The sequence below is a fragment of the Macaca nemestrina genome, chromosome 10 (assembly GCF_043159975.1).
Source record: "Macaca nemestrina isolate mMacNem1 chromosome 10, mMacNem.hap1, whole genome shotgun sequence".
In the NCBI taxonomy this organism is placed as follows: Eukaryota; Metazoa; Chordata; class Mammalia; order Primates; family Cercopithecidae; genus Macaca; species Macaca nemestrina.
This window is the reverse complement of record NC_092134.1, coordinates 86,281,786-86,295,193: the sequence shown is the minus strand read 5'-3', so window position 1 is coordinate 86,295,193 and position 13,408 is coordinate 86,281,786. Positions and strand designations below refer to the sequence as shown.

Below are 13,408 nucleotides of genomic sequence, written 5' to 3'. Positions count from 1 at the left end.
CCATAACATGCTCAGGCTGTCCTCGAGGAGCTGAGAAAAGTGGGGAAGAAAGTGTAAGACTGATCTGCCCTCTGGAATCGCTCTAAACAGGCCGGAGTCCCAGAAAGCATGCCAAACCTAAGACAGTGCAGGAACGATTGCCAAAGGAAACAGAACAGGTCTTTTATCGAAGAAAAGAAAAGAACAATAGCAGCCGAACTAGAAGGAAAAAGCCTCAGTGTGCCAGCAGGTAGACATACTGACCTCTCCTATTGTGAAACACGCAATAATTTCTTAAATGTTTAACAATGATGGAAGAAAATTGTGTCTTAAAACGAAATGAAGTTGGAGAAAGTAGTATGTCTGGGTCCCCACCCCAAGTCCTTTAATCATGAGAAGTAACTGGATTTCATTATAATGTGCACTATGATGCCAACTGATTTGTGGTGTGGATCCTAAAGGATGATTCTAGTCATTCTCTTTCTTGAACAATTTTTGGTAATCTTGATTCTTTCCCTTTATGATGTTCCTTTTCATCCATTATCTTCTCTTATGGTACTTACCTAACGATTAAGTGTTGACTTAGGAGACAGTAGTTAGATTCCATGTCCTATTTTCCTGGTTTAACTTGATCTTTTCCTTGATGAGATATTTTCTTTCATTGAGTACTGGCATTTCGAAGCCACCTAGGCAGCAGATTTCTCCTTGCTGCAGAACTTGAAGGGTTCCAATGTGAAAAATAGGTCTGCCTTTTTTTTTTGAGATGGAGTTTCGCTCTTGTTGCCCAGGCTGGAGTACAATGGTGTGATCTTGGCTCACCGCAACCTCCACCTCCTTGGTTCAAGCAATTCTCCTGCCTCAGCCTCCCGAGTAGCTGGGATTATAAGCGTGTGTCACCATGCCTGGCTAATTTTGTATTTTTAGTAGAGACTGGGTTTCTCCATGTTGGTCAGGCTGGTCTCGATCACCCGACGTCAGGTGATTTGCCTGCCTCGGCCTCCCAAAGTGTCAGGATTACAGGCTTGAGCCACCACCCCCAGTCTGTCATTTCATTTTTTAAACCAACAACATTTTTGCTGATTTAAATGAGTTCTGGCCAACTTTCTAGACAAAGGTATGGAAATATTCTGTATATCATATCACAGATGACAAGTGCTTCCAAAGAATGTAAATGCTATTTTAGGCTTAGGTTTCTACATTGTCTAAGTTTCCATTACTTAAATGAGAGACTTTCTTGCAGGTCTCTTGATACACAAATTGGGATTTATGCTGACTTTCCTAACATAAGTATCTGGGAGAAACATTTGTGTACGGTAGAAATGAAACCAGCCCAATTTTCCCATAGAGCTGATGTTTTCAGTCTTTTAAAATAAACATAGAAATTGACCCTCCTGGTCTTAAAGCTTGAAACTTACAATCTGAGTTCCTTTCTCAGAAAATCATCATCAGGCTTTCTCAGATAGTATCAAGGAACTGAAACTCACCAGATCACTGCATCCAGACAATGAGATGCCAGACCCCTCACCCATCATGATTCCCTAACTGACCACATGCTTCCGGTTGACCATCACCTCTTCCTTACTCCTCCCTGATTTCTGTCTTCCTGCTCATAGTTACATTCCTTCCCTGATATATAAATCCCCAATTTTAGTCAGTTGGAGAGACAGATTTGAGACTTATTTCCCATCTCCCTGGCTCACGTCACCCAAATAAAGCATTTCTTTCCTGGCAATACTTATTGTATCAGTGATTGGCTTTCTGTGTAGCGAGCAATGGGACATAGACTATACCCCTGACATTTTGGTGGCAGAAAGAGTTAATTACCAATTAAGTTTTTTCTCATTGAGTTTTCATAATTTTTTTATTTTTTATTTTTTTGAGATGGAGTCTCACTCTGTTGCCTAGTATGATCTCAGCTCACTGTAACCTCTGCTTCCTAGGTTAAAGCAATTCTTCTGCTCAGCCTCCCTGAGTAGCTAGGATTACAGGTGCCCACTATCACACCTGGCTAATTTTTGTATTTTTAGTGGGCATGGGGTTCCACCATATTGGATAGGCTGGTCTCGAACACTTGAGCTCAAGTGATCCACCCTCCTCAACCTCCCAAAGTGCTAGGATTACAGGCACAATACAGAGTTCTTGATGGTGTAGTTTGTATTTTTCCAAGGTAGATCTTAAACTGGCAACATAATTACACTTACTCTTGTCTTTTAGGCCTAAAAAATAATTGTCAGTGCTTGTGGAATGTCAATATTTCTGTGTTGCTGGATTAGATCATAGAGGATGCTCAGTTTCCTGCAGTATGTTTTCTTTTTGTTTGTTTTGTTTTGAGAGAAGGAGATTAGCAGGGTACAGAAAGTCAGTTCTCTGAGATTACTGGAAAATAAAGCATTTACATAAATAGTTCCAGAAAGATTTATACGGATCTATTTTCAAAAATTATAGTCTGTAGTCTTGCAGGTAAGCAGGGGAAATAGGCAGAATTAGTTTCTCAGGAAGAACATGTGTTTGGATGCCTCTTAAATTTATGATTTTAGGATAACATAATACCACTATAATTATAATGCTACTATGTATTTTTCTATATAATACTCCGGTTTAGCTCAGCAAGAGTTACAGATGTTTGCTAATTCCTGAAGCATCTGAAACAGCTATTAAGTCCTTCATCTACCGATATTTAATGAGCCCTGTCTAGGAGCAAGACATTATGGCAATATGCAGGAGGCATTTTTTTTTTTAAAGACAGAGTCTAATCGTGTGATTTAGGCTGAAGTGCAGTGATGCCATCTTGGCTCACTGCAACCTCCACCTCCCAGTCTCAAGCAATCTTCCCACCTCAGCCTCCTGAGTAGCTGGGACTACAGGTGTGCACCACCATGCCCAGCTAATTTTTGTATTTTTAGTAGACACAGGGTTTTGTCAGGCTGCCCAGGCTGGTCACAAACTCCTAGGCTCAAGTGACCCCACCAGTGTTGGCCTCCCAAAGTGCTGGAATTATAGGCATGAGCCACCATACTCGGCCTGCAAGAGACTTTTAGATGAAATCCTAGTTAGTCCTAGTTAAGATCCAGTTAATAGAGTTAAGCACTACTACACAATGTTTACTACATTTTTCAAATATACAACATACCTTTGCAAATCTTAAATAAGTGAAACCGGAAATAAACTTACCGTCGGTCCCTGTGTACCCCAGTTTCGTTGTGTGTAATGCTGTGATCCTCCTATCTTTATACTACCTTTACACACTATAGTGACTCAATAAATGTTTGTTGATGGCAGGCTGAATGAGTGTAGATATGAAGAAAGTAATCCTCACCACCACCCTGCCCTGAACAACTGATTGCATTATGGGGCTTCTAATTAACTTTTAGTAGATACGAAATGAAAGGGGACCAAACTCTGACCCAAAGTTCATGTTTACAGCTTTGAACAGATTGAGTTTCACTCTTGAAGTGTGTGAACACAAAACAGCAGAACCCAGTGAGACAGGAAGCAGACGATCTTAACCGTAGCTACTGCCACTGGAGGGGTGGGGTAGTTTGGGCTTTATTGTGCAAGACAGGAAGTATCCAGAGAGAAGAAGGAAGGGTATGAACTTGTATTGAGTGTTAAGTCTGTGTCAGGCATCAGGCCAGCTGCTTACGTAAACCATTGTTGGATCACTCTGCGATCCTGAGCTGGAGCCATTTAAAGATAAAAAGGACAAGTCTTAAAAGTATTATAGTTAGGTAACTTGCCCCAAAAGTCTCACAGCTCACATTTGGCAGGTCCTGTATTGAAACTCAGACCAGTCCACTTTGAAGGCCACAGCTTTCCCACTCTGCTCAAATGTTTCCATTCTGCCTTTTATAGTAAGGGGACTGACCATTTGAATTAGGTTCTCTTGGTTTTAAGAATAAAACTTAGGTCACCTCAAGTAATGAAGAACATGCTATGTCCATTCCTTTAGAAAAGACGAGCCAGTGATCTCAGCCTCATGAAAAAGTCTCCGGAAGCCCAGGAAAAGCAGAACCACCAGCTTTCAGAAAGGGTAGGAATGTTGTCAGAGCCAGGTCTCAAGGAGATTGGAATGAGAAAGTTATTTAGATGCCAAGACGATTCTGGGAGTGCAAGTGTGGGATCTTCTGAGTCTTCTGGAAGGCCACTCACCATTAACATGACCCACTGACCCTCTGTAAGTTTGTTTTTTGGGCATCTCTGGTTCTTCTTCATTACTGACTGGCTTTCCCGCCTTTTTCTCACAATTTTTCTCTTAACGCCTGTCCGCCCCCTGATTGCGCTCGCTTTCTACTTTAACTTACTTATGACCCCTCATGGTCCCCGCTCTACTTCAAGGCTTCTTTCTTTTGCAGTATCTCAACAACAATTCTCAGTACATACTGCTCAATTTTCTCAGTGTTTCTTAATTCTAGTTCCTGAGAATTAGACTGCAGAAGCCAACTTTACCTTGTTTGGAAAGGCTTTTCATGCTGGAATATCTCATGGGCTTCTAACAAGCATAGAAGTCTGGGCTGCCCTCGAGTTAGGGGTCCAGCCAGGTTCAGTCACCCCAGGAAAGCTGTGGGTGCACCTAGTTCCTTTAGAAGTGGCTAGGGACTGGGAAGGCACAGTGACTGACATACTGGTAGCAATGGATGAGAATGAAAATTGATCTCCCATCAACATCAGGTCAACAGCAGAAAGGGGAGGTCACAAAATGGCAGTGGCACAAGCTGGCACTGCACAGAGTGGGAGGAAGATGGCACTAAGAAGAAATGCAAAGATAATTAGTCAAGAATTTTAGTCAAGGGTGACTGGGGAAGGAGCTACAGGCCATGAGTCATCCATGAGTCATTCCTTTATAAGAATAGACGGTTTCTTCACCAGAGACCTCTAGGAATGCTTCCTGTCTCTCCTCTGGTTGTTTCATTAAAATGTGTGCAACCTTACTGAGAATAGGGATTTTTCTCTTATTTCCAGCCTTGATATAGAATTGAGACTATGACATTAATTATGTATTTTTGTCTCTCAACTAATTTTTTAAAGATACTTTAATTATATAAATAACATACAAATATATTCTCACTATGAAAAATTCAAATAGTAGAGATAAGTCAAAGTCTACCTTGACTCTGTTTCGCAAAGCCTACCTCTTCTTCCCCAGAGGGTAGTCTATGTATATACAAGGTTCTATTGTATTTTTTATATAAGTAAACAGCCATATTCAGTACTTTGCAATCTAGAGCCACTTCAACCAAAGTAGGTGGATAAGGGTTTTCACATCTCAGAAATACCAGCAATCAATTTCCACCCACAGATCCTGAATGCCAATAAAGGCTAGCCAATTTAAGCAGCAGATTCCGGATAAGTCAAAAGCCAAAGGGATCATTTGGTCAAAGTAAAGTACAAAGAGGCACGAGGATGATAATGGCCACTTATCTCTGAGTAAAGACAGATAGTCTGTGGCTTGACTCCTACCTAAACCAGGGTGCTGTGAGCTCTATCCATTTGCCTGAATTGGACCAGTGTAGAAGTGCAGTTCCACTAATGAAAATGGGAGTTCTCTTACCACAAATAGCTATAAAAAGTCCCATAAGATGACAATGGGTAAGGGAGGACCTAAGCAGACAAAGGAAAGTCTATTCAACATTCCTCCTTCCCCACAAAATTGTTCTTTCCATTGCAGCCTCATCGTCTAAAGCTCTCCAGAAAGGCTTGAATCAGAAACTCAATTCTGCATAAAGTCCTCACCAATTTATAATTTTAAAACTTTATGAATTTGAAATACTTTGGGAAAAATTTCTGTTTTTAAAAATTCTCTTTCCCGAAGTACAGTGTAATTGCTAATTCTGTATGGCAACTTGATTTAGTCTAATTAGGGTTACTAGATCTTTTCAAGGGATTGGCAATCAGGGCATCAGTTAGTACTATTTGTATGTGAGGCCATGTTTTTAATCTGCTAAAACCTATTTGCTTAATCCAAAATCATTTAAGCACTGATTAAACTTGGATTATAAACCATATATGAGGCCAGGATTCTGCTATTCTATTCCAACATCCCTCCTCTGTCCCCCAACACATGCGCTGAGAGAATTAACTATATCTCATACATGTATATCTCATACACTTAGTACATCTTATATCATTGCAATAACTGCATATTGGCTATTGAAAACATAAACACAACTAAGCCTTGGAGATGCAGGGGCAGAAAAGACAGACAAACACTTGCCTGTGTCACAGAAGTAACACTGGGGTGCTGGTAGAGACAGAGAAATAGCACATAAACAGCCTGGGTGTGGTGGCTCATGCCTGTAATTCCAGCACTTTGGGAAGCCAAGGTGGGAGGATTACTTGAGGTCAGGAGCTCGAGACCAGCCTGGCCAACATAGCAAAACTCTGTCTCTACTAAAAATACAAAAATTAGCCAGGCCTGGTGGCACATACCCATAATCCCAGCTATTCAGGAGGCTAAGGCATAAGAATCACTTGAGATTGGGAGGCGGAGGTTGCAGTGAGCTGAGATCGCACCACTGCACTCTATCCTGGGCGACAGAGTGACACTCTGTCTCAAAAAAGAGAAAGAAAGAAATGAAATAACATATTAAACAAATAAAAATTGTTCAGATAGTTATCAATGGGTGAAAAAAGTAAAACAAGGTAAAGAGAGAGAATGACTGAGGGTGGGTGTCCAGTATTTTAGTTATGGTGTGCTGGGAAGTTCTATCTCAAGGGCACATTTAATACGTGTGAATGTTGAAATAGAACCAGCCAGGCTAAGATCTATAGAGTTGGATAAACTCACTTATATTTTTAGAGGCTTTTTTTTTTTTTTTTTTTTTGAGACAGAGTCTTGCTCTGTTGCCCAGGCTGGAGTGCAGTGGCGTAATCTTGGCTCACTGCAACCTCCACCTGTTGGGTTCAAGTGATTCTCCTGCCTCAGCCTCCCAAGTATCTGGGACTACAGGACGTGCCACCAGTCCTGACTAATTTTGTATTTTTAGTAGAGACGGAGTTTCACCATGTTGCTCAGGCTGGTCTCGAACTCCTGACCTCAGGTGATCCACCCACCTTGGCCTCCCAAAGTGCTGGGATTACAGGCATGAGCCACCATGCCCGACCTGAACCTCACTTCTTATGGTGATCACTAGAGCAGCATTTCCAGTAAGAGAAGGGAAAGCCATGTCTGATCTTGTGAGGAAGTTGGGTAGGATTTAGGGTGAGAGAATGAAGAACAAAGGGCAGACACCAGACTAAAGGATTGTGTAGAGTGGGACACAGGATGAGGCAAGCGAAGGGAGTCATGCACAAAACTTGCAGAGCCACTCCCTCTCAGGGCAATGCCTGCACAGAGCTGGTGCCCAAGCGTGCATTCTTCCCAAGTGTTTTGCCCTACTTACCTCACCTAGTCCTGGCTTTGAGGATTGGCGTGAGGTAGCATGGTCAGAAGATACCAAGGAGATGCTCTCTGATAAGGAGAAAAGTGCGCCTGACATCCAGGAGCTGGCCTGGTACTATCAGTAGCCCTTAGTGTTGCCCTGAGCTGGCCTGGAACCAACAGCTAGGCTTTCGTGTTCTCTGTGGAAGGGAAACAACTCACAGAACATCAATATGAGACAAGCCCACACCGTGACTATGATGGATCAAGACAAAGGCAAGACCGCTTGGTGTTCCTGCCTGAACCTGACAAAACTTGAGCCTTGTCCAAGCCACAAAATACTAAACATTCTCCTTTCCAGCTAATACAAATGATAGCTGCTTATTTACTAATTGCAGCTTTAGCTTCCCTCTAGTCTGCCCTCCCTACAAATAACATACTGATTATAGAATTACCCCAGCTTCCTAATAATAGTCAATGCAGAGCAAAGCGTGGCTTCCTTGGACTCTCCCTCAAATCCTTTCTAGACCCAGCATAGTGGCCCAGCACTGTGGGAGGCCGAGGCGAGTGGATCGTTTCAGCCCAGGAGTTTGAGACCATCCTAGGCAACATGGTGAAACCCCATCTCTACAAAAGATACAAAAATTAGCTGAGTGTGGTGGTATGTACCTTGTAATTTCAGCTACTTGGGAGGCTGAGGTGGGAGGATCACTTGAGCCTGGGAGGGTAAAGCTGCAGTGAGCCATGATTGTGCCACTGCACTCCACCCTGGGCAACAGAGCAAGACCCTGTCTCAAAAAAAAAAAAAAAAAAACAACTTTTTTTTTTTAATGCCCTTTTGCTGAGACACCCCAGGGTTCCCCATGGTGTGTGTTTGTCCTGGCTGTGAGTAGTAAACTCAACCTATACAGTGTGTTCCTGGTGGCCTCCAGTCAGAGAGCATTACCATAGGTGAGAATTCATCCTGGCGACGGGTGGAGAGAAATGGGGTTGGGTGGTAAGACTGAGTCAATTTATGAGCTTGAGCAAATCATCTAAATGTACACTGAGGCCATGGAAGGAAATGTGTTGTCAGCTGTTTAGGAGCAAAAACTGACCGAGAGGGAAATTACAGTATTGGAAAATGGTTCTGGCAGTGTTCACCGTTAATGTGTGCATGGGATGGGTGCCCTGGACGCTTAGCTGCTTTTTTACAGATGAAAAAACTGAAGTAGTAGCTCAGTGACTGCCAAGATCTGCATATTGACTAAGATAGGGCTTCTGAGACTCTCATTTCTAATGTAGTAACTCCTAGTCAACCTCCTCCCCTCCCACCCTAACCACATGTACTACCAGAAAAATAAAGCCATTTATTGGCTTAAAAAAATCATTAAATATGAAAATTCCCATGAGAAATTTAATAAATAAAATGATTCACTCTACTTTTGTACTGAATTTTATCATCCATTAAATCAGCAGAGAATGTAGTGTCTTTGCTAAGTCTTCAGTGCTCAGTCTTGTTTTCCCAGGAACATGAACTCCTCTGTCCTTCACAATTCCCCAGAGCTCCCACAGAAAGCTCCATGACTCAATTCAATTCCTGCTGCATTTCTGCACATAGCCGCCCACTGCAGGCACTGTTGAAACTCCAAGATATGCAGAGGAAGGAATGGCTAAGAAAAACCGACCCTGATGGAAATGCATTCCAATGAGTAGAATCGATTCACATTGGATCACTGGACTTTGGGTTGGGATGTCCAAAAGAAGGACTGATTTCATAGTAAAATAAATGTTCCAGGACTAGGTCACAAAGAAAAACTTCTCAGCCTTGGAGAAGACAAGGCATGGGCCACGTCCCAGCCTCTGAGAGAAATGTCTCATTTCCTTTGCCTGTAAGTCTGTGTGCCATCTCTCGCCCTCTGCCCTTGCATTATCTGTGTGTGTATTTTCTTCACCCTTCTACCCTGCTAGCTCCCTGAATGGAGATCACATTGTTGCCTTTGCATTCCCCACAATTTTAGTCCAGTGCCTGCCATTAACCAGGTCTTCCCTGCTTATTAATTGACTGACAGACTTTGTGTTGAAAACACACTGAAAAAGCATTTCAAATATAGTTGACTTTCTCTGACGGGAGTTTTGCTAACTGGGAAGGTGATGTAGGGTAACTTCTCGGCAGGGTGTAAATTTTGAGTGTTAGGGAAAGAGCAGCATGATTGGAAGAGAGGCACATTTCACTAGGATACACTCTGTTATCTTTGTTTTACATTTAAATGAAACATTTGGGTCTACATGAAATTTGGATGACACATTAAGGGTAATTTCCCCAGCGTGATTCGGATTGCTGATTAGAGAATCAAGGCCTCCTGGAGTATTCTGTTTGTGTTACTGATTGGTTAAGGGTTGTTTCCCAACTGTGGGGTGAGTTTCATTTTCCCTTGGAGAACTGAAGAGCAGTGCCCATCAGTCACAGCCAAAGTGAACTGTTTCAAAAAGTCTAAGCCTGGCCAGGTGTGGTGGCTCATGCCTGTAATCCCAGCACTTTGGGAGGCCGAGGCGGGCAGACCACCTGAGGTTAGGAGTTCGAGATCAGCCTGGCCAACATGGTGAAACCCCATCTCTACTAAAAATACAAAAATTAGCCAGGCTTGGTGGTGGGTGCCTGTAATCCCAGCCACTCAGGAAGTTGAGGCAGGAGAGTAACTTGAACCTGGGAGGCAAACAGAGGTTGCAGTGAGCCAAGATTGCGCCACTGCACTCCAGCCCGAGCGACACAATGAGACTCAGTCTCAAAAAAAAAGCCTCTGAACTGAAGCCCTTTTCTCTTTCTAATTATGCAGGAGGCAAAGAAATGTTAGTATGTGGTGAAGAATTAACCTTCTTCAAAATAAATCTGCCTTTTGTCCTTGGCTTCTGGAAGCTAATCTCTACTGTCTTTCTTTGCCTGAGGGATGGGGGTCACAGTGGATTGTCAGTGCAGTTTAAGGTGGGGACTGGACACTCCCATGTAGCCACAGGGCTGGAGCTGAAAGATCAACAATGTGACTTTGGGTCACCCAGTATCAGTGGCCTGGAGACCAAGATCAACCATGTGGCCAATCAATCACTTATGCCCATGAAATGGAGCTCCATCAAAAACTGAACCCGGAGGCTTAGGTGAGCTCTCCTGGTTGGTGATTCTCTCTTGGTTGGTGTATTGTCACACATGGATGCCACAGTGTATCCTTACTTTGTGGAGAAAAGACAACAGAAGCTCTGCATTTGGAACCCTTCTGGATTCTGCCCTATGTGTTTCTTTTTGGCTAAGCTTAACCTGTACCCTTTCCTTATAATAAACCAGAAATGTGACTATAACAGCTTTTGGTGACTCCCATGTTTCTAGGGAATACCAAATCAAAGAGTGATTTTGGGAACCCTCTAAAATTGCAGTTGGTGTCAGAAGTGAGGGCAGGTTTGGGCACTGTGCCCTCTAACTTTATATTTGGCCCTATACTCCTCACATACACCCTCCTAGAAAAACCAGTCCCTAGACCCTGGGAATAAGGAAAAATTCACTCTTTCAGAGAGGATCAATACTAGAAACTGGGAGTACCGCGGTTTTGGGTGCTGATGGTGGAGGATCAGGAAGAATGTTCTCATGTTCTCCTGTAAGCCTGACAAAATTTATCAACAGTAGATTTGCCTACTAACTAGTAATGTCTAGGGGAAATTGCACTGATGCATTTTAAGGGATAAAGAGCACAGTAGAGGAAAGAGTAGTGAACTAGAAAATACCAGACCAAGATTGTAGCTCAGGCTCAATCTCTAGAAACTCCTGTGAGTCTGTACAACCTAGTCTCCTGGGCTTCATTATTCTCTATCTGTAAAGTGGAAATGATAGGCCCTGGCCTGATCACTTCAAAAGGTTAGGAGAAGGAACAAATGAAATAATGAGTGGAAAGCAGTTTGAAGATGTCTCGAAGAACTTAAAACAAAACTATGATTCGACACCGCAATCCCATTACTGGGTATGTATCTGTAAATCAAAAATAAAATCTTAAGCCTCCCAACCATCTGCTTGGATCCCTCCTCTCGGCCAATGGCATTCCAAAGTTAACCTGAAAACCTAGTTCAGGCCATGATGAAAAGTGGGATTGGACATGCCTCATTATGCCCTGGTCCCTTTTGGAATTCAGGCACAGCTGACCAGCATTAACTTTAAAACAATTCTTTTTTTTTTTTTTTTTTTTTTTTTTTGAATTGGAGTCTTGCTCTGTCTGGAGTGCAGTGGCACAATCTTGGCTCGCTGCAAGCTCTGCCTCCCAGGTTCACGCCATTCTCCTGCTTCAGCCTCCCAAGTAGCTGGGACTATAGGCGCCCGCCACCACACCTGGCTAATTTCTTTGTATTTTTAGTAGAGACGGGGTTTCACCATGTTAGCCAGGATGGTCTCTATCTCCTGGCCCCGTGATCCGCCCGCCACGGCCTCCCAAAGTGCTGGGATTATAGGTGTGAGCCACGGCACCCGACCCAAAACAATTCTTAAGACTGACAAAGCAGATTCTAGAAATAAAGACACCAAATTCTAGCCTGACTCTAGTATAGTATGACAGATAGCAGGCCCTGAAATAAATGGAAGTATTTTACCCCAAATTATATTTCTTCAACATATTTTGAAACAGCCTTGCAAAGCTGTTTTTTGTGAGAAAAATCTGCCTTCTGTAGAGAATCCTTGTTCCTTTTCAGGCCTTTTTCCTAATTCAGGAGAGAATGAATTCTGAGAATAAGCATTTACAATCTATTCTCTCTAAAGCCTGGTACCTGGACACTGCTTCTGTATAATGGAAACCCTGGTCTCCACAACCCCTTATCTTAACCCAGACCTCCCCTTTTATTTATTCTAATTCTTTAGACAATAACTTAATGCTTTCAACCAATTGCCAGTCAGAAAAATCTCTGACTCTACCTATGACTTGGAAGCCCCTGCTTCGAGTTGTCCTGTGTTTATGGATGGAACCAATATATATCTTACATATATTGATTAAAGTCTTATGTCTCCTTAAAATGTGTAAAACCAAGCTGTAACCCAGTCACTTTGGGCACATGTTCTCAGGATCTCCTGAGGGCTGTGCCATGGGCCATTGGTCACTTATATGTGGCTCAGAATAAATCTCTTCAACTATTTTATGGAGTTTCACTCTTTTCATCAACATCCAAAAGAAAATACATTGTTCTATAAAAAAGATACATGCATGCATATGTTAATCGCAGCACTATTCACAATAACAAAGACATGGAATCAACCTAGGGGCCCATCAACTGGACTGGATAAAGAAAATGTGGTACATGTATACCGTTGAATACTATGCAGCCACAAAAAGAACAAAATTATATTCTTTTGTTGCAGCTAGAGGCCATTATCCTAAACAAAGTAACACAGAAACAGAAAACCAAATACTACATGTTCTATAAGTGGGAGCTAAACATTAAGTACTCATGGGCATAAAGATGGCAGCAGTAGACACTAGGGACTATTAGAGGGGATAGAGAGGGAGGGGGCAAGGGGGAAGGCTTGAGAAACTATTGGATAATATGCTTACTACCTGGCTTCTGGGATCAATAGCACCCCAAAAGCCTTATCATTATGCAACAAATCTGCACATGTACCCTCTGAATCTAAAATAATGTATCTATATCTGTATCTAATATATGTAATATATCTATCTTAAACATTTAAAACTTGGCAAAATATTTCAAAATTTTGTCTGTGCTCCTATCGAGCAAATATCTGGGAAGTATCAGGGAAAGGGAAGGAATGGTAGGGATGGTCTAATGCACACAGCGTATTATACAGCTGCAATAATTAAATCAACAAGGGGCAAGTGCAAGCCTAGTCACGTAGACGGAGCAGACAGCTCAGAAACAGATCACAGAATTTGTGTTAGGAAAAAGGAGGCATCACACATTAAAAGGGGAGAAACCTTACTCAATAAATGGTGCTGGGATAAATGGTAAATTATTGGGGGAAAATATTTAGATCCTTACCTTATGCTCTGCACCAAAATAAGTTCTACATAAATGAATTTAATTCAACTTATGGAAAACCTTGCTTCCTCA

At 42.3% G+C, this 13,408-nt stretch overlaps 1 protein-coding gene and 1 long non-coding RNA gene across 4 annotated transcripts in view; one reads left to right on the top strand and one right to left on the bottom strand.

Moving 5' to 3' along the window:
• LOC105470070 (uncharacterized) overlaps window positions 1-3,485 on the bottom strand; it is a 39,230-nt gene extending 35,745 nt beyond the window's left edge. Inside the window, exon 1 of the long non-coding RNA XR_980248.3 lies at window positions 3,151-3,485. This is a non-coding gene — a long non-coding RNA (uncharacterized lncRNA). The remainder of the gene's footprint in view (window positions 1-3,150) is intronic.
• The window catches only part of LOC105470069 (PC-esterase domain containing 1B), a 157,691-nt gene that overhangs the window by 63,532 nt on the left and 80,751 nt on the right, over window positions 1-13,408 (top strand). The gene's annotated exons all lie outside the window — the stretch shown is intronic.